General features: G+C 49.2%; 1 protein-coding gene across 2 annotated transcripts in view; it reads right to left on the reverse strand.

Annotated features, from left to right (window-relative positions):
• LOC146839433 (transmembrane protein 176B-like) overlaps positions 1–10,612 on the reverse strand; it is an 89,170-nt gene extending 78,558 nt beyond the window's left edge. The window contains exon 1 of one of the 2 annotated variants that reach the window (XM_085651483.1): positions 10,416–10,612. The gene's annotated coding sequence lies outside the window, so the exon portion shown is untranslated. The remainder of the gene's footprint in view (positions 1–10,415) is intronic. The other variant, XM_085651484.1, reaches the window with a different exon arrangement.
• Between the last annotated feature and the right edge of the window lie 11,326 nt (positions 10,613–21,938).

Below are 21,938 nucleotides of genomic sequence, written 5' to 3' on the forward strand. Positions count from 1 at the left end.
AGAATCAAACCACAAGTACCAGGATGCAGAGGGAGAGCATGCTTGTCCCATTACAGAATCAGAACTACAGGTACCAGAATGCAGATGTAAGAATACAAGTACCAGAACGCAGGAGAAGAGCATGCATAGTCCATTACAGAATCAGGACTACAGGTACCAGGATGCAGAGGAAGACATCTGAACTGGTGAAGGTTATAATGTGTTGTAGCAGAAAGAAGAGTTCTAGAAATAACACTGATTTATCTGAGACTATTTATTACTTACTCCCTGGCATACCCTAGCCTCACTGAGGAATCAAAACAGCCTAGGGCGAGCAGGACCTGTCAATGGTTGGCAGGCTGGACGAGCCTAGGGAAGGAGTGTGGGACCAGTCTAGGGAAGGAGTGTGGGACCAGCCTAGGGAAGGAGTGCAGGACCAGTCTAGGGAAGGAGTGTGGGACCAGCCTAGGGCAAGTAGGACCTGTCAATGGTTGGCAGGCTGGACCAGTGCAGGGAAGGAGTGCAAGACCAGTCTAGGGAAGCAGTGCGGGACCAGTCTATGGAAGGAGTTCAGGACCAGTCTAGGGAAGGAGTGTAGGACCAGTCTAGGGTAGGAGTGTGGGACCAGCCTAGGGAGGGAGTGAGGGACCAGCCTAGGGCAAGTAGGACCAGACACTAGAGGCCAGGCTGCACCAGGGAAGGAGTGCAGGACCAATCTAGGGAAGGAGTGCAGGACCAGCCTAGGGAAGGAGTGCGGGACCAGTCTAGGGTAAGGAGTGCGGGACCAGCCTAGGGCAGGAGTGCGGGACCAGTCTAGGGTAAGGAGTGCGGGACCAGCCTAGGGCAGGAGTGCGGGACCAGCCTAGGGAAGGAGTAAGGGACCAGCCTAGGGCAAGCAGGACCAGGCACTGGAGGACAGGCTGGACCAGTGCAAGGAAGGAGTGCAGGACCAGTCTAGGGAAGGAGTGCAGGACAAGTCAAGGCAAGAAGGACCAGGCACTGGATGACAGGCTAGACCAGTGCAGGGAAGGAGTGCAGGGCCAGTCTAGGGAAGGAGTGCGGGACAAGTCAGGGCAAGAAGGACAAGGCACTGGACGACAGGCTAGACCAGTGCAGGGAAGGAGTGCAGGACCAGTCTAGGGAAGGACTGGGGGCCAAGTGCAGGAACAGCCCAGAGAGAGCAGGAGCAGTCCATGGTTGGCAGGCTGGACCAGTGAAGGGAAGCAGTGAGGGACCAGTCTAGGGAAGGAGTGTGGGACCAGCCTAGGGAAGGAGTGCGGGACCAGCCTAGGGAAGGAGTGCAGGACCAGCCTAGGGAAGGAGTGCGGGACCAACCTAGGGAAGGAGTACGGGACCAGCCTAGGGAAGTTGTATGGGACCAGCCTAGGGAAGGAGTGTGGGACCAGCCTAGGGAAGTAGTGTGGGTCCAGCCTGGGGAAGGAGTGTGGGACCTGTCTGTGGAAGGAGTGCGGGACCAGCCTAGGGAAGGAGTGCGGGACCAGTCTGGAGAAGGAGTGCGGGACCAGCCTAGGGCATGAGTGCAGGACCAGCCTAGGGTATGAGTGTGGGACCAACCTAGGGCAGGAGTGTGGGACCAGCCTAGGGCAGGAGTGTGGGACCAGCCTAGGGAAGGAGTGTGGGACCAGCCTAGGGAAGGAGTGCGGGACCAGCCTAGGGAAGGAGTGCGGGACCAGCCTAGGGAAGGAGTGCGGGACCAGCCTAGGGAAGGAGTGCGGGACCAGCCTAGGTAAGGAGTGTGGGATCAGCCTAGGGAAGGAGTGTGGGACCAGCCTAGGGAAGGAGTGTGGGACCAGCCTAGGGAAGGAGTGCGGGACCAGCCTAGGGAAGGAGTGCGGGACCAGCCTAGGAAAGGAATGTGGGACAAGCCTAGGGAAGGAGTGCGGGACCAGCCTATGGAAGGAGTGCGGGACCAGTCTAGGAAAGGAGTGCGGGATCAGCCAAGGGCAGGAGTGCAGGACCAGCCTAGGGAAGGAGTGTGGGACCAGCCTAGGGAAGGAGTGCGGGACCAGCCTAGGGAAGGAGTGCGGGACCAGTCTAGGAAAGGAGTGCGGGATCAGCCAAGGGCAGGAGTGCAGGACCAGCCTAGGGAAGGAGTGTGGGACCAGCCTAGGGAAGGAGTGCGAGACCAGCCTGGGGAAGGAGTGTGGGACCAGCCTAGGAAAGTAGTGCGGGATCAGCCTAGGGCAGGAGTGCAGGACCAGCCTGGGGAAGGAGTGTGGGACCAGCCTAGGGAAGGAGTGTGGGACCAGCCTAGGGAAGGAGTAAAGGACCAGCCTAGGGCAGGAGTGTGGGACCAGCCTAGGGAAGGAGTGCGGGACCAGCCTAGGGAAGGAGTGCGGGACCAGCCTAGGGAGGGAGTGCGGGACCAGTCTAGGGAAGGAGTGCAGGACCAGCCTGGGGAAGGAGTGTGGGACCAGCCTAGGGAAGGAGTGTGGGACCAGCCTAGGGAAGGAGTGCAGGACCAGCCTGGGGAAGGAGTGCAGGACCAACCTGGGGAAGGAGTGTGGGACCAGCCTAGGGAAGGAGTGCAGGACCAGCCTAGGGCAGGAGTGCAGGACCAGCCTAGGGCAGGAGTACAGGACCAGCCTTGCGGCGGACAGCCTTAGGAAGGAATGCCGAACCAGCCTAGGGAAGGACAGCCTAGGGAAGGAGTGCGGGACCAGCCTAGGGAAGGAGTGTGGGACCAGCCTAGGGCAGGAGTGCAGGACCAGCCTAGGGCAGGAGTGCGGGACCAGTCTAGGGGCGGACAGCCTTAGGAAGGAATGCCGAACCAGCCTAGGGAAGGACAGCCTAGGGAAGGAGTGCGGGACCAGCCTAGGGTAAGGAGTGTGGGACCAGCCTAGGGAAGGAGTGCAGGGCCAGCCTAGGGCAGGAGTGCGGGACCAGCCTAGGGCAGGAGTGCGGGACCAGCCTAGGGGCGGACAGCCTTAGGAAGGAATGCCGAACCAGCCTAGGGAAGGACAGCCTAGGGAAGGAGTGCGGGACCAGCCTAAAGAAGGACAGCTGTTGGAAATGGCCCTTTTTGCAGGGTTATCCCCAAACATGTTGCTTCTTCCTCCTATTTATTCCTGACCTGCTGTTGTTGGTTTTAGGACTCTGGGCTAAAGTGCATATGCTCTCTGTGTAAATTGAGTTATGGATTGGTGTTTCCATGACTGGCATATCTGATTTACTTGTTAGTCCCTAGTAAAGTGCACTGAGTGTGCCAGGGCCTGTAAATCAAATGCTACTTGTGGGTGTGCAGTGCTGGTTGTGCCACCCACAGAAGTCGCCCTGAAATGTAACCCTGGCCTGCCATTGCAGAGCCTGTGTGCAGTCTGGGACTTCCATGTCGACTTGGCAAGTGCACACACTTGCCAGGCCCTAACCTTCCCTTTTCTTACATGTGAGTCACACCTAAGGTAGGCCCAAGGTACCCCTGTGGGCAGGGTGCAGTGTATGAGAAAGGTAGGACATGCCCTGGTGTGTGTGGCATGTCCTTATTGCGAATTACTGCCAATTTCGTTTTTCACTATTCAAAGGCTATCTGGCCCATAGGAAAGCATGGGAGTTAATCTATAACATCTTATAAATATAACTTCCCATCGGGAACAGAAAGGAAAATAAAGTTTAGTATGTCTGTACTCAGAATGTAAAGATGCATCTTATAGCAAATGTGATTTTTACATTCTGTGTTTGAAAATACCACTTTTATAAAGCAGGTATTTTCTTGCTTAGCCATCCTGTGTGCCTCTGCTAGGATGTGTCTGGCTGTCTGGCTTTGGAATGACAGGGGTTTGGGAGGAGCAGTGGCTACAGAGAGTATAAATGGGTCAGGGACGGGCTGAATAGACCTGGGCTGCAATCAGAGTAGTGGGAGGAGTTTTCACTAGCACCTGAATAGGCCCGATCTGCATTTAGAGTGGTGGGAGGAGATTTCCTTTGCACCTGAATAGACCCTGTCTGCCTTGGACAATGCTGTCTCCACCTACTGCTGGAAAGCTGAGCCAGAGAGGACCACACTGGTTTGGACTAAGCACAGACACTCTCTGCCTTAGAGAACAAAGGAATTTTGGGTATAAATACCGGGGCCCAGAACTTTAGAACTCTTTTGGACCAAGAAGACTGCCAAGAAGAATAGCTGGAGAAGCTGTGAGGAGGAACTACCACTTTGCTGAGTGCTTTGCTGTGTTGGCCTGCAGTGGCTGCTTCTGTCTTGGGAAGTGAAAGGATTGGACTGAACTTTCTGCAATCTATTTTTGTGAGTTTCTCCAAGGGCTTGAGGTAGAGCTTGCCCCCTGTTCAAGAAGTCTCAGGAACAGCAAAGACTTCAAGTTCTTATGCCCTCAGAACTGGGGACTATGCATTTTGTGCTGCAACAGAAGAAAAAGCCACCAACAGCGTCTACGATGCTGCTGCCGACACCGTGTCCTGAAGGCACTGCAGAGGGCACTGCCGCAACGCAACCCTGGTCTCACTGACGATACCTGCTGATGCCGCCGACACCAAGCCGCTGCTTGCACCGAGACCTGTGGGTACCGCACTCCGCACAGCCTCGCTTCGCGATGCTGCTTTGGTGTCCCCAACGACAATGCTCCATGCCGAAATCGATGCCGCTGTCTGCACCCTGGTTCGAGGGCACTGCTAGTAAGGTTACACGACGCACCGCCCTCATCCCACACCTCAGCCTTGGCTTAACGACGCCGGTGATATCGACTTCAGTTCTTCAGCTGACGACAGCGATTCAGCACCGTGACCTGCCAGCATCGTGACGAGCACCGCATCACTTCGCTGCCGACTCTGTGTCCTGAAGGCACTGCTGAGGGCACCGCCGCAATGCAACCCTGGTCTCACCGAGGACGCCATCTGACGCCACCACCAAGCCGCTGCTCGCACCGCGACCTGAGGGATTCGAATGCCGCACCGCTGCACTTCGCTTCGTAGCACCCGAAGCCTGCCAACGCCAGCGCTCTTGACTTTAACCGCGAGAACTTCGATCTGCAATGCATGCGACTTCAAGGGCCCGATGACTTCTGCACAGACCTCCGGAACCGACGCCTGCGGACGCCGTGCTTTCGGAAGCTCAGTAAGAGGTCACTGACACCCTGCATTTCTAAAGGTACTATTTTGTGGGTCTCCCGACACCGTAGCTGGCCCGCGACTGTTTGAATTTGTTTGTTCACAACGCTGTCATAGCCCCAGAGGGAGCTATCAACTTCAAGGAACTGTTTTCAAGGTTATTTTGATAACTGAAGATTTCTAAGTACTGTATTGTGGATTTTTATCGTTTTTGGTCTTGTCTTAAGTATATAAAAATATTGGATATTTTTCTAAACTGGTGTGGTGTCCTTTTGTAGTGCTTACACTGTATTACTGTTGGTTAGGTGCAAATGCTTTACACACTGCCTCTAAGATAAGCCTGACTGCTCGTGCCAAGCTACCAAGGGGGTGAGCAGGGGTTATTTTAGGAATGTAACTCCCTTATCCTGACTAGAAGGAAGGGTCCCTACTTGGGAAAAGGTGCAAACCCTTGTCAATTAGAGACCCCCATTTCTAATAACAGTCTAGGAAAGGAGTGCGGGACCAGCCTAGGGAAGGAGTGTGGGACCAGCCTAGGGAAGGAGTGTGGGACCAGCCTAGGCAAGGAGTGTGGGACCAGCCTGGGGAAGGAGTGCAGGACAAGCCTAGGGAAGGAGTGTGGGACCAGCCTAGGGCAGGAGTGTGGGACCAGCCTAGGGCAGGAGTGTGGGACCAGCCTAGGGAAGGAATGTGGGACCAGCCTAGGGAAGAAGTGCAGGATCAGCCTAGGGAAGGAGTATGGGAAAAACCTAGGGAAGGAGTGCTGGACCAGTCTAGGGCAGGAGTGCAGGACCAGTCTAGGGCGAGCAGGACCAGGGAAGGAGTGCGGGACCATCCTCGGGAAGGAGTGTGGGACCAGCCTAGGGAAGGAGTGTGGGACCAGCCTAGGGAAGGAGTGTGGGACCAGTCTAGAGAAGGAGAGCAAGACCAGCCTAGGGAAGTAGTATGGGAAAAGCCTAGGGAAGGTGTGCTGGACCAGCCTGGGGAAGGAGTGCGGGACCAGCCTGGGGAAGGAGTGCAGGATCAGCCTAGGGAAGGAGTGCAGGATCAGCCTAGGGAAGGAGTATGGGAAAGCCTAGGGAAGGAGTGCTGGACCAGCCTGGGGAAGGAGCGCGGGACCAGTCTAGGGCAGGAGTGCAGGACCAGTCTAGGGCAAGCAGGACCAGGGAAGGAGTGCTGGACCATCCTCGGGAAGGAGTGTGGGACCAGCCTAGGGAAGGAGTGTGGGACCAGCCTAGGGAAGGAGTGCGGGACCAGCCTGGGGAAGGAGTGCAGGATCAGCCTAGGGAAGGAGTGCGGGACCAGTCTAGGGCAGGAATGCAGGACCAGTCTAGGGCAGGAGTGCGGGACCATCCTCGGGAAGGAGTGTGGGACCAGCCTAGGGAAGGAGTGTGGGACCAGCCTAGGGAAGGAGTGCGGGACCAGCCTGGGAAAGGAGTGCAGGATCAGCCTAGGGAAGGAGTGCGGGACCAGTCTAGGGTAGGAATGCAGGACCAGTCTAGGGCAGGAGTGCGGGACAAGTCTAGGGCAGGAGTGCGGGACCAGCCTAGGGCAGAAGTGCGCAGCCAGCCTAGTGAAGGAGTGCAGGACCAGTCAGGGCCAGCAGGACCAGGACGGGAGGCCAGGCTGGACCATTGCAGGGAAGGAGTGCAGCGCAGTCTAGGGAAGGAGTGCGGGACCAGCCTAGGGAAGGAGTGCGGGACCAGTCTAGGGAAGGAGTGTGGGACCAGTCAGGGCCAGCAGGACCAGGACTGGAGGCCAGGCTGGACCATTGCAGGGAAGGAGTGAGGGACCAGTCAGGGCAAGCAGGACCAGGCACTAGAGGGCAGGCTGGACCAGTGCAGGGGAGGAGTGTAGGACCAGACTAGGAAAGGAATGTGGGACTAGCCTGGGGAAGGAGTGCGGGACCAGACACGGTGAGCGGGACCAGGCACTGGAGGCCAGGCTGGACCAGGGAAGGAGTGCAGCACCAGCCTAGGGCAGGAGTGCGGGACCAGCCTAGGGCAGAAGTGCGCAGCCAGCCTAAGGAAGGAGTGAGGGACCAGTCTAGGGCAGGAGTGCAGGACCAGTCTAGGGCAGGAGTGCGGGACCAGTGTAGGTCAGGAGTGCGGGACCAGCCTAGGGCAGGAGTGCGGGACCAGCCTAGGGAAGGAGTGCGGGACCAGCCTAGGGCAGAAGTGCGCAGCCAGTCTAAGGAAGGAGTGCGGGACCAGTGTAGGGCAGGAATGCAGGACCAGTCTAGGGCAGGAGTGCAGGACCAGTCTAGGGCAGGAGTGCGGGACCAGTGTAGGTCAGGAGTGCAGGACCAGACTAGGGCAGGAGTGCGGGACCAGCCTTGGGCAGGAGTGCGGGACCAGCCTAGGGAAGGAGTGAGGGATTAGTCTAGGGAAGGAGTGCGGGACCAGTCAGGACCAGCAGGACCAGGACTGGAGGCCAGGCTGGACCAGTGCAGGGAAGGAGTGCAGCGCTGTCTAGGGAAGCAGTGAGGGGCCAGTCTAGGGCAATCAGGACCAGACACTGAAGGGCAGGCTGGACCAGGGAAGCAGTGGGGGACCAATCTAGGCCGAGCAGGACCACGCACTGGAGGGCAGGTGGGAACAGTGAAGGGAAGTGCAGGTGGGAACAGTGAAGGGAAGTGCAGGTGGGAACAGTTGATTTGTAATGATTGTTACAATCAAAGGAATGACTAAGAGTAATAGCTGGGGTCCTCTGCAGATGCTGCCCTAGAAGGAAGACCCCCTAATGACACAGCATCCAGGGAATACCAATTTGGAAGCAGGGAGGGGTGCCCTCTACTGCACTGACCACAGTAACAGAGTTCAGCTGTACCTCAAAGGCAAGTCTTATGAAAATGAGTCCGAAGTTGAGGTTTGTGCTGTAAGGTATGAACTTTAAAAGGCCTACACTGCAAAATATTGTATAATAGATACCTTTCTTTTTCTTAGAAAACTGTGTGCACCTCTCTTTTCTTTCTGAGCATAGAAATGTGTAAATGCAATAACTTGTTATCATAACACTACACCACACCCGAGTGAAATACACGAACGGGCAAGGGTGCCCAGTGAATAGCACGGTCTCTACAACAAGCTAAGCTTCCAAACCGCACGCACTTCCTAAACAAACAGGTGAGAACTCAGCAACTAAATCAACAAAATCAACAAAATTAATTATATTTATTCAAAGCGAATATATTGACAAAGGAGATGTAAAAAATGCAAAACCTAGTGTATACTTTTAAGTGCAAATTTATGTAGAAAATTCTGTTTATAAATAAGGGTACACCATACAACTCACATAAATACAAAAGTGACTGAGATAAATTATTTTTCATGACAATTATTTTCTCAAACACTTTTGTTGTCAACCCATTTCAAATGTCTATGGATAAGGAGAATATCATTGAATATATATTGAACATTTCCAGAAAGATCATTTATACATAAAAATGGGTAAAATTTCGACGTTTCGTTCTTGTCTTGTGCTAACGTCTATAAGCCCATCTTCAGGACGAAATGTTCGTATGTGGACTGAAGACCCTGGATCAATGAATGAACGTAATCTGATTTATACGGCATCAAATTAATGACCCAAAACAATTGAGCATAAAATGGCCACCAAAAATCTTAATAACTATCATGACGGCATTTCCAAATGCTTACGTTCGCCACACGTTTGCCATAAAGAAGGCACCCACTTTGAAATCCTACGGGTGGAGTCAGAACAGGAACAATATCGATTGTATTGACAATGAATCCGCCACTTCCTATGTTATTGGCATTTGTATAGCGCACAGACTGCCATCTCAGTGGGTTTGTGGTGCCTTCAGGTGTCCATTACAGACCAGATGACATGTTCAGGGTCTTCTGTACACCGTGTCACGTGCTGCACAACAGAAACAGTGGGTTTTTGAGGCCATGCTTACAATGGTAAAAGTAAAGTCCCCGAGGACTCCATTTCATCAAAGAGACCAAGCCTGGCTTTCATTTATTCATATATTTATGGAGTTTTATATAGCGCAAACTTGACTCAAATAGGGTATCAGAGCGCTTTACATGGCACCAGTTGTGTTTCATGAAGACACAATAACAACCTTGTGCATTCTGGGAATTGTAGTCCTGGCTCATTTCGGTTGAACTGATGCACCTGAAAACAATGCACTGCAGAAGAGAAGAAGAGGTCTGGGGCAGTGCGTCCTGGTACGACAGTGGTTCAAAAACTTTTTTGAACCACAGCTCCCTTGACTCATTGGCCATTGCCCGTGGCTCCCCACTGTTACTTTTTTTGGAGGGTGGGGGATGTAAGCCCGGCCTCGGGAGTACTTGCATTTTTCTCCCTGATAATAATTGGGATGAAGCTGATGAAAGTATTATAATTATATATACAGGGTGCTTCGTATTACTAAGGTGCCACCTCTAATCAAATATTCTTAGTTATACTTCTTTGCCCATGCCTTTTTTTAGAGTACCCTCTCAAACTTTATCCCACTTACAGTGCTAGATAGCACCCCATGCATGTAGGCCCCATTGCCAAAGTGTTTCTGCGCTTGAAGAATATTTGCATGCACTTCCATTTCTACCCATGTCATACGTGCCAACACACATGTCACAGCAGGGTGACTCACGATTTTTTAAACCACATTTTTGCTGTCTCCTCCCTAAAATTGCCTCCAAATCAATGCAAGTAAAATAAATTCCTCTGATTTTTTTTTTAAACGTCCCTCTTTCTTGCTTCCAAATGTTGGCATAATGCCGTTTATGGTGTTTTACTTCCCTGTGCTCAAGGAGAGAGCAGGCCTGTCTGGAAATGTGTGTGTACTGAAATAAGTATGTACTGGAAGTACATATGATTCAAGTACAAATGTCAATACTTAATAAAACTTAGGGTGTTTAAAAGAGAGGACAACTGTACTTTCCTGATAACTTGCATTGGTGTAAAATGCATTGGAAAAAAGAAAAACTTTGGTGTAAAATGCATTTAGAAAAAAACGAAATTTTGGTGTAAAATGCATATGGAAAAAAACGAAACTTTTAAGGAGTCTAACAAAATTAATCAGGAGTCTTCGGCTTACTTTGGGAGTGTTGGAAAGTGGGGATCCAGTGAAATACGGAGGTCATCTCCCTCAACATGCCATCAAATAAGCACTACATTTACAGCTTTAGGCAGGTCACTTACAAATCATCTGACATCCCTGTGGTGGGGTAAAACGGAGCCAGTAAATAACCCGAGTTAAAAAGTCCCAGAAATCAACGTGCCTAAAGTCTAAAAAACCAAGGGAGATTGTGAGCTGTCAGCAGCCGCGCAGCACAGACCCCCTGCGGTGTGAGGAGGGACACAGCCGCAGGCCCCTCACTGCTCACCTGTGCGCCCTCCTCAGAGTGATGGAGAGGATGTCTCGCTGGACCGGGACTCTGACGTCTCAACTCCCAGGACAGGTGCGTCTCCCCTCACAGGACAGGACAGGTACCTCTCTCCCTCCCGCTCCCCTGTCCTCCCTTTATGCAGGAGGAGGGATCCCAGGGTGCAGCGAGGGCCCTGGAGGGGGCGGGATCGCTAGGAAGAGGGAGGGTGCCGGTGACGTCCCTCTGTACCTCGGCTCCCAGATACGGGACCTGTTCACGTGCCATCCTGTGTAATGTAACCGGTGCTCATGTAAAGCGCTGCAATGCCTTAGTGTCGAGTGTGCGCTAGATACAACGTCCAAAACTTAAATAAGAGATGTAATTTCTTCTGTGCGGCGTGGGGGAATTTAGATTTTGGAAACAAGTCTTTACCACATCCATGTTCCTATCTCCGTTTTTGAAGACTATAATTATGACAAGAGAGCGTCGGGCTCTGCGTCTGATGGGTGCAGCAGGTCTCTGGTGGGGCTGGGGGTGGGGGGCTAAGTGTAAAGTAAGGGAAACCCACCCACATGTGCAGGGGGCAGAGTTTCTAAGTTCCCCGCAGGGCAGGTTTCTTCCACCGCTAAGGGACTTTTTGCCAGCCTAAGGTGGAAACGGCAATGTCCAACGTCATTTCTCTGGTCAAATGCCCCCCTCTACTGGTGAAATAGAGCATTGCAAGGGACGCTATATATGTGAAACAAAGCGCCTCAAAAAGTAGGGCCTGGTGGAAGGGATTTTAGACAGACTACAACGTGGGAAAAGTAATTATTTATTTAATTTTCCCTCGTCATTGTTTGTCGAAATCCCCCCCCCCCCCACCCACTTCCACCCGGCCCCACCCTTCTACCTGCAGGGGCTGCAGCTTTTATTAACGTGGAAACTTTGACACTAATAGGTAAATGATAGCCCTGCATTGATAACACGAGAAGGCACGGACTTCGTTGTAGCAGCCTCTGCTGCTGCCGTGAGGGGAACGGCTGAATCCGGACCATTCCAGGCCGTGAAGGGAACGGTCCAACTACATGCCCCAGGAGCCCTAGCGTCCTTGGCTCTGACGCCACGAACGCGCCAGGAGGCGCAATAAAATCTCCGTGGCCCTCCCTCAGCGTGGGATATGAGAAGGCACGGACTCGATTGTAGCAGCCACCGCTGCTGCAGTGAGGGGAACGGCCGAACCCGACCATTCCAGGCCGTGAGGGGAAGGCCCAACTACATGCTCCAGTAGCCCTAGCGTCCTAGCCTCTGACGCCACGAACGTGCCTGGAGGCGCTATAAAATCTCCGTGGCCCTCCCGCAGTGTGGGACGGGGCGGGCGTATCCGGGCTGCGCCCGTGCAAAGCCCAGGCCAAGAGCAGGCCCGTCTGGGCCCGTCAGAGCCTGAATGAGCCTGGGCTGGGCCACACCCCTTGGTTTTGATTCTGGAGCCTAAAGGACATTTTCTTCACTGGATTGCCCACCAAAGGTTAGTGCCATCAATTTGTACAGTCTACTATCACCAAATACGCATGTCAAGGGGAACTTTGCATGTGTGTTCGATATCCGTACAACCGTTTTCTCGACAGAAATACCTGTAAATGTATTATTCGATCGAATAGCGGTGGGAGGCCGCCAACTCAGGCCTCCTGGGAATTGTAACTGAGTCATCTAGTAATTACTCTCTAGCACCTCCAGAACTATTGCTATCCGCGATCATGGGCAAACCAAACTCAGTTACCGCTCCCCAACCTGCATTGCCATTACAACCTACCTCAATAGATAAAATGCTGCAAAGAGCATTAGGAGCTGTAGCCACGGAGATAGAGCGGACAGAAAGGCGCCTTTCACTAACCCCAATTATAGCCCCCTGTCCTTCCACCCAGGAACATTGCAGCCTGTCCCCGCCTACACCATTAACACTGGATCCAACACCTGAACCCCCAAGGACACGCGCAAAGGTCTGTGCAACGTCCAACATTGAACCACCTTTGACAAGCATCACCAAAGTAAAAGGGACTACTTCTGGACTAAAGCGAAAAAAACAACAGCGAACAGAGCAAAGAACAGCAATATAGGGGAGGAAGGAAGAGGGGATATACTGCAGGCTAATCATGAACAACCCCCCTGGGTAGGACACTTGATGATGGACCTACAATCCCAGTTCAGGTCCATCATAAAGGAGGAACTCAAGTCATTAACGGACCGGGTTGACAATCTGTCTCTATTAGTTGATAATTGGGTGGGCAAAGTAGAGTTAACCCACAAGGAGGTGGAGACAACTAAATTGCTAGTCCAGCAAATAGCATCTGCTGCCACAACTCTATCCACCTCAGCCCTAAACCAAGAGATAGATCCTAACAGGCCCAAACCAACAAATTCGAACATAGCAGATTCCCCAGGGAAAAATCCATCTTGCCAGAATTTACCCATAAGAAATGATCTGCAGGCAGCACCCCACATGAACACCATGGAGAGCTTCCCCGGGCTATACCCGGCAGAGGCAGCAGGATCAGCTCTCTGCCAGCAAGGCTCTACCTCTGGGAATAGGGAACAGCTTGCAATCTCTGAAAAAGCCTCAGCAGAAGAGATTGCTTCTCCACGTCTTAATCTCCCCCCGCTTCAACTCCATATGTTATTGTATTAATAGGAGTACCAGACGTGAGAAAGGGATGTAGGGAGTCCTACAATGAACTAAAAAATAAATGTATTTTTTGTCTGGTCAAACACAGGCAATTTTTAAACAAAGATGTAAACAAAATACTTTTCACTCGTAGGGTAAGTTGGGTGAGCTGGAGACCAAAAGACGTTCCCGGGGACTGTATAGTTATAAACTTCAGGGACCCGCGGATTGTGTTGTCTGTCTTAGAGTATGGATGCCAGAGGAGACTGGGGGCATAGCCTCCGCCCGCCTGGGACATTTTTCCCCCCAGGATTAAACCCCCAGACCATGAGAAGGACTGCTAGTGTCAGGGGTGCGAGGATGGAGGATAGGCCAACGCTCAGCCTGAATTGGGACCCCAGTTGACCACCCCTGTATAGCATTCCTGTTGCAAACAGATTTAGTCCTCTAGTCTCGATAGACTGACTCACTCTGGGCCCCCTCACCAAAGTTTTACCTCCCAAGCAGAGAATAAGGCCAAAATATTCCACCTGGATGCTCTCTTACATCAAGGAGGCCCTGGGAAGCATAGGGAAGGACCAGAGAATGGTAGTGGGGGGAAGGCGAGCGATCTGTTGAGTGTAATTCTGGAACCAACACACGTGGGATATCCAACCCCCGAGCGACCCCAACACAACCCAAAGACAAACTCCCCCACACCCCCCTCCACAAAGCTCCCCTTGATAGCAACGAGTATTAGCGACCAAGGGGCAGTGGGCAAGATGGGGATTAATAATCTACAGTGGGTGCACCCAAATCCCAGTTCCCTGGTCCCTACCCTTGTAGCAATCGAGATGGATACACCTGGTTTGCAAATATTATTCTGGAACATAGCAGGACTCACCTCGAAACTGGATATACCAGACTGGGGGGCATTTATTGATCAACATGGGCTATGCATGTTCCAGGAAACCTGGGCTAGAGCGACAACACTTAGAGCGGTCTACGCGTCCTATAGCATCCCAGCTAATAGGGGGGAGAGGGGTAGGCCCTTCGGGGGTCTAACTATCTGGGTTGGCACACACCTTGGCTGTGAGGTCAAACAGATAGAAACTTCATCTCGTGACATCCTTTGCGTTTTTTTAAGTTTCTCCCCAAAAAACAAAATCACTCTGGTCAATTTCTACTCACGCCCGGTCTGTTAAACCTCCAACACTCTCGAAACACTGTCTACCTTTCTTCTAACAATACCGGATAACTACTGGACAATCATAAGAGGGGACTTCAATTGTCAATTCGAAGCCCTGAATGGTCTTCCCAATAGTGTCTCAAGTGAGGAGGACTCAGTTTGGTCAATTCCAGATTCCAACATACCGCCCATACGGGCCTGGACCCCGTTGGCCCTACAGATGCATGCACTTACATTAAGTCACTCACTAAGGGCATGCAATGGTCATCTAACATCGGACAGCCCAGGGAAGCGCACATATAACAGACCAGGGCATGCTTTAATCATAGATTACATCCTAGTGGACACCAAATCGTGGCATAAGGTGTTAGACTTTAAGATCACTTCCTGACACGAGAGCTACCATAACGCCCTTGAACTAGATGTATTTGCTCCATATGATAGAAGCTCTCCAGGAGGGCTTTCACAACCTACCCCCGGACTTACTCAGGCCAACAGAGGTAGGAGAATTCGCTGGTGGGAACTCTTGCAATCCTAGACCAAGCTCGCCTCTCTCTACCAAAAAATCATTCCTCTACTTACTGTAGCACACTCCCACTCAGAAACGACTGGCATCTCAACCTCCCAGATCATAGTTTGCAATAACCACAAAGACATGCTTTCTACTCTGGATGCTACTAGTAGAAAGGCCAGGCCAAATAGAAATCCACATAGCTCATGGTATAATGACCATTGTAGAACAGCTAAGTCAGACCTCCTATTTGCTATTAAGGCAAATAATAGATCACAAATCAAGGTAACTAGGGCAAGTTAGAAACTAGCCATAGCAAAAGCTATAAGCAACTGGGAGCGTGAAAAATGGGTCAATCTAAGAATCGCCCTGGAAAATCATGACATGCGGGCATTCTGGAATCTGATTAACACCGGAACAACCGAGGGCAAACCAGCGATTTCAGTAAACATTGGGGAGGAAGTTTGGAGAGCCCATTACAAATCCCTATACGAATCCACTGAGAAGTAAGTTGGGCCGGAGGTAGTGACCTCTTCCCACCCAGAACCACCCAAACGAGATATCCCCCTGTTTACCCTAAAGGAGATCATGGAAGCTCTGGGTAAGATCCTTTTCGGAAAGGCACCAGGGCTGGATAAGATACCGGGTGACCTTTTTTGCTCAGAAACCCATGTCTGGGCCCCCTATTTGTGGACTCTGTTCAACGCCATCCCCCAAGGTATGACAATTCCCTCAACCTGGGTTGGGGCAGAAATCATCCCAATCTATAAAAAGGGCTCCCCGTTGAGCCCAGCAATCTATCGCCCCATCAGCTTGATTGAAGTAAGCCAGAAAATCTACGCATGTTCCCTTTTAGGCCAATTACTGGCTTGGGTAGAAGAACACAATGTACTCACACCCCTCCAAGCTGGGTTTAGGGCCAAGATCTCCACCATCGATCAAATCTTCAGACTACAGCTTCTGTTCAGGAAGACTGAGTAGCGAGGGTGGCAGCCTCTATCTCATTTTTGTGGACCTTAAATCCGCCTTTGATTTAGTTCCGAGGGATAAATTGTGGGAGATACTAATGGATCTAGGGGCTCCAGATTACCTTTGTCGTGGAATGAAACGCCTGCATCAAGGAAACTATGCTCAAATAAGGTATGGCAAAAACGGAGAGCTCTCAGCCCCCTTCCCGGTTGAAAAAGGCATACGTCAAGGCTGCGACCTGGCCCCAACTCTTTTTTCCTTTTTTATTAACGGTTTAATAAAATTCTTGTTGGCAGGAAAAGATATTGACGCACCCCGGCTAGCGAACCGCAAGATACCCACTCTGATGTTCGCAGACGACACCCTCTTACTCTCAAAATCCCCCATGGGCATGCAAAGGGTCCTCGATGCATTTAGCATCTTCTGTAAAAAGAGGGGTTTGGAGATCAATTTACATTAAACCAAATATATGGTTTTCAACGCAAAAAATCACTCTCGCCCAAACCCCTCTCTAGAAGGAATGGCGCTAGAAAGGGTGACGATTTTTGAATATCTCGGGATTACTTTAACTGAGAAAATGGACTGGGGGGCACAAATAAAAAAAGCTAACCTAAAATTGTCCCAGGCTTTGGAGGCATTCTAAAGGTATACAACAAATGCTCTCACAAGGTAATAGGTCCAGCAGCTGAAGTTTATAAGGTCCAGGCAAGGGGAGCAACTTTGTACGGGGCAGAAATATGGGGACACTGCCCCATTACTCCTCTATCGTCAACAGAGAACTCCTTTATTAGACAGCTTCTACGACTTCCTGTTAGCTCCCCTCTAATCCCCCTTAGACTGGATCTTGGAATTAGCCCCATAGTAGACGAAATAGCTCTAAGACCACTTCTCTTCTGGCGACGTCTGTGGAGCACCCCAGAGCTTGCCCCTTATAGGGATGAACTAAGGGAAGTTATGAGCATGTTCGGTGAGGGGAAATTGCCTTGGCTAGTGCACATACGGAATACATGCCATGCCTTGGGGAGGGAAAATTTGAGGAGCTCAGCCGGAGATTCTAGTATTGTGACTCCAAGAAAGGCATTAATTGCAAAATACAGAGAGCTAAAAATGACCCAGCTATGGAGCACTTCCCCAGGGAGCCTAACACAAAGGTTTATGGATATAAAACTTGTATATCGGGTAGAACCAGTACTGGATGACATCCAACCGCTCCTCGCAAAGAAACTGTACATCCAGTTCAGACACGGGACACTTCCACTCCGATCGTTCACCACCAAGTGGTCGGGCAGCCGCAGTCGGGATTGTCCCGTGTGTCTGAACATGGAGGAGACTGAAGTACACGTACTTTTGTTTTGTTCTGCTTACAGGAGGCCTAGGTCCTGCTGGCTGGTCCAGCTGTGTAAGAACATGGGCCCCAGACACTGTTCTGAGACCCTCAGACTGCTAAAGTATGACACCCAAATGCCCTTAGCCTTTTCTATCTCACACTTTTTGTGTATTTTATGTGGCATATTCGTAGTGCTACCTTGAAAATGGAGTTAAAGAGGCTATATGCCAACAAATGTCCATTACCAGTCATTAACAATTTTATTTAGAGGACACGCGCGTTTCCCTACTAACGTTGCCTTGATTCCTATTTCTCGTCTTTTTTATTTTGTACATAACCAGGTTTTAAAGGATAATATATTAACAACCACACATTTTATCTGACACTGCTGTTAACTCTTTGTATCTGGTCTCTCGCTTGCTAACTAGTGCAACATGCGATTGTCCACACAGGACTACACCTGGCCACTATTTCTGTTAACTAGAAATTTTGAAAGAATGGGAAAACTATATTGTTCCCGGACACCCTTCTTTACTAATCATGTGTAGTACATAGGTGTCCTTTCCCGTAAGTTATTTTAAGATATCTCCTCTATTTTAATTGAAGCACTATTATGGTTAACACTGCTATTTTGATCCAACACTGCACTTTATCAGGACATAAACGAAGGAAAAGAAGTAGCAGTTTTTGGAACATACATGCAAACTAGGACTATGTCCGGGATCCCTTGAAGAGATGTATTTTTGTACTTAGTGATTACGTGCTTGATCAGCAAATCAAACTGTGGTATTTGTCTTTTAGATATTTTAAAGCATGTTGACAGAAATTGTATATAATGTATTATTCTTGTTATGTGCTTTCATGGTCCTAGTGGCCGAAATAAAGATTTTTGACTGACTGACAGACTGCATTGAGAAGTAGTTATTTAAAAAGCTATTGTTGTACAACTGCTTGTCTGAACTCACATATCTGGAAGTGCTTTCATATATAATAGTGAGGGGAATAAAAGAGACACCAATTACCGTTATGCACTCTGCTTTGAGGTTTAACAATCACAAAAGTGTCAACAAAGGCACAAAAATGTAAACCAGCAACAACATCATCAACAATAAGTGTCACTCCGTCAAATTGGGTTGTCTTTCTTCACTAACTTACATAGCAATCTGTTGTGATGTATCTCATGTAATGTATCTTTAAACATGTCTTATGATATATTTGGTTTTAGAATGTATGTGTCTTGGCAACAGAATATACGGATTCATTCCTCTGGGAGCTGTTGGCAGAGCTGGTCTTCCTGGCTCTGCTGCCCATGTAGCCAATAAACTAACCAGCTCTCTACATGCTGTGTCTGGCTGGGTACTACAAATTTATGGCGACGATTCCTGGCTACATGGGGGAACCCGCGCAGATCATCTGACTCCCATTTTCGCTGCATCATAGAGTGAAAATTGTCCCACATTTTCATGGGGCCATCGCTAGACTACGAGAGGCGAGGTATTTGTATGCGTGACAGCTGTTGTGCCCTGTACTGTTCACAAACAATTTAAACTTGGTCAGCCCTCCCTGGAGCAACGAAGCGCGTCCAGACCTTAACTAACTGCCATTGCTCACGCGCAGCCTACTCACGCTCGTGACCCACCTGCTCCTTCATTCCAGCGGTCTCCTCCAGCTTACACCTCATGCCCTCCATGCGATCACCTGTCCTCCTACCTGCGTTGCTTTAGAAACTCTGGCTTCTACACGCAACGCTACGCTGCACCAGGGCGTCACCTACACGCAACGCTACGCTGCGTCAGGGCAGCCATTTTAAGAGATTGGGAAGTCTTGTTGTTCACAAGCAGAATCGCGTTCATTTTGCTTAAGCTCAGAAGCCTGTTGGATCGTGTTTGTGCTTTCCAATCCAATGGACTTGTGTGTGTTTCATTTTCCACGTCGGTGATACACACACCTTTGATCTTCGCATCAAGTCATACGATTTTAAACACCTGTTCAGTCTCAAGCCATCAGTGTGCGTTAACCACAAGTCACGGTGATACACACACCTTCAAACTTTTGTGTGTTTCACTTTCTACATTGGTGATACACACACCTATCATCTTTGCATCAATGTATTCAGTCTTAAGCCATCAGTGTGCATTTACCAGAAGTCACGTGATACACACACCTTCAAGTTACAAGAATTTTTGTTTTTAACCACGTTCCTGGGATTCCATCTTCTTCAAAATGTATGAGTTTACAATGACTCACACTTCGAGAATTCTTTTCTTGCTATCATTTTTGCGCATTTATGCTGCACTTATACAGTGATACACACACACTTCAATTATTCACTATTGTTTCATTGTCATAGTAAATTGTGCACATTTTCTATCTTTTCAAAAAAGGTTTTCTCTTTATAATATCTGCATATAATTGTCACTAGATTTCTCAGTAACAGTGTGATTTATACTCTGCATTTGGTTAGCTACATTTTTTTTTGTGTTTTTTTTTTGTTTCAGTTTTAGCTTTGTTGTTACTCTGTGCACCATTTCTTTCCCTGATATACCATCTCTGGCTGAATTGTGAAGTATGCAATCAGTTAACCCACCACCTTAATTTCTTGACTCTCCTGGTGATCCCCCAGTTCGGTGGGAAGTCTGGTATGATGCGTTTCGAATGTACTTGGGTGCCATCGGTGACTTGCGTTTTAGTGCAGAAAGGAAGAAATGTCTTCTTCTTCACTCACTAGGGTTTGAGGGAAGATCTATATTTAAACATGAATATGAAGAAACTATCATCAAGCTGAGAACTAGGTTCGACAAACAACCGAGTCTTATGGTTTTAAGACATACATTTTTTAAGAGAAAGCAAACGGAAGGAGAAGATGTGGATGCCTACATTTCCGTTTTGCGAAGATTAGCTGCTGATTGTAAATTTTACCGAGCAACTGATCAGAGACCAGTTTACTTGTCATTGCAAAGACAAAATCATACGTCAAAAGTTGTTGAGTGTGGGTTATCCGTCTCTATACGAGGTTATTAAGATAGCCAAAAGGATTGAGATATCCATTGTTTTGTCAACTCACTAAACCAAAACCTGATATAGAGAGTTTTTCCAATACAAATGGTAATAATAGGTGTATCAGGTGTGGTAATCCTCCACACAGCATAGGTTCATGATTTCCTGCGAGCAACGTTATGTGCAATTATTGCAAAAAGATGGGGCATTTTGCCAAGCTCTGTTTAAAAAAAAATAGAATTTTAAGGAAACCGACAGTCTGCACTGTTGAATCTGATTGTGAATCTGATCCTGAAGTTATTTCTGTTGTCAGGAATTCAGATGAAGTTAACCCTTCTAAAGGTCATTATGATCAAGGTGTTGTGGTGGGTGATCCTTCGTCATGCATTGATCCTATTGTGGACATCAATATTGGGAATTGCACGGTGAAGTTGTTAGTAGACCCAGGGGCAAAAATCACCATGATTACTCAAGAATTGTTTAATGAGACATGGAATGGTTCCCAAGCTCTTTCCCCTCCTGACCGCTCTCCCGTTAAGTATGAGGGACGGAAGATAGATTTAATGGGATTCTTTGAAGAAGAGATGGTATTTAAAGGCAGGAGGATAAAAGGAATGATATATGTTGCGGTGAAAGGCCTCAACATATTGGGTTGGTTCCATCAGGGGCTTTTTGGGATGATATTGAAACCTGGAACCAAGGAGCAGGTATTAGTTGTTAACTTTGAAGATGCTAGCATCACTTGGAAAAACAAGATTCCTGAAGTTTTTAGTAAGAACCTGGGAAAAATCAAAGGCTTTAGACATAAAATCATTGTTAAAAATCAAGCTATTCCCATTAAGCACAAACTTAGAGGGGTACCGTTTAGTGTGAGGGAGGACCTAGAAAAAGAATTAAAGGGGTTGTGTGATAGAGGGATCATCGAACCAACTGACTCCTCGTTGTGGCTCTCCCCCTTGGTCGTGGCAAGAAAAAGGGGAGGTGATCTTCGGGTCTGTGTGGACTTTAGATCCCTAAATAAAGAAATATGGGTAGACTCCCACCCCTTACCAAAAATTAACAACTTATTTTCTTTCACCAAGGGAGCACGATATTTCACTAAACTAGATCTAGCCAGTGCATACCATCAGGTGGAATTGGAGCCAGAATCATGTCATCTAACTGCATTTGTGTCGCCTCTGGGAACATCTCGCTACTGTCGCATGCCATTTGGCCTTGCCTCAGCGGCATCTGTTTTCCAGAGGATAATGAGCAATATACTAAAGGGCGTTGATGGCATTTTGATGTTTCAAGACGATGTACTCAATTTTGGTAATGATATTGCATCTCATGATAATGTCTTAGAGAAAGTGTAAACACTGTTCAAAAAACGTGGTGTAGTGTTAAAGGAAGAGAAATGCAAATTTCTGTGTTCAAAAGTTGAATACTTGGGCCATGTTATATCTCATGATGGAGTCAGTCCTCAACCAGGTTTACTTCAAGCCATTTTGGATGCCCCTGAACCAGTGGACAAAGCTGGGGTCAAGTCGCTATTGGGATTATGTGAGTACTACTCACAGTTCATTCCCAACTTTGCGTTCATGGCACGTCTCATAAGTAATCTACTCAAGAAGGGAGTCAAGTTTGAATGGGGAGAGGAGTGTGCTGTTGCTTTTGGGTTGGTTAAGTGGGCTTTGAAAGATGGACCCATTTTAAAACCTTTTGATCCTAGTTTGTCTTGTTGTGTCACAGTGGACGCGAGTCAAGCAGGTATTGGTGCCACCTTAACCCAATGGGACATGAATTGTGAGAATACTGTATATTTCGCATCCAGAGCATTAAGAACTACTGAGCTCCAGTACTCGGTCATTGAGAAGGAGTTGTTGGCCTGTTCCTGGGCAATAGAAAGGTTTCGACCTTACATCTGGGGCAAGTTGTTCTTACTTTTA

The sequence above is a fragment of the Triturus cristatus genome, chromosome 4_1 (genome assembly GCF_964204655.1).
Source record: "Triturus cristatus chromosome 4_1, aTriCri1.1, whole genome shotgun sequence".
In the NCBI taxonomy this organism is placed as follows: domain Eukaryota; kingdom Metazoa; phylum Chordata; class Amphibia; order Caudata; family Salamandridae; genus Triturus; species Triturus cristatus.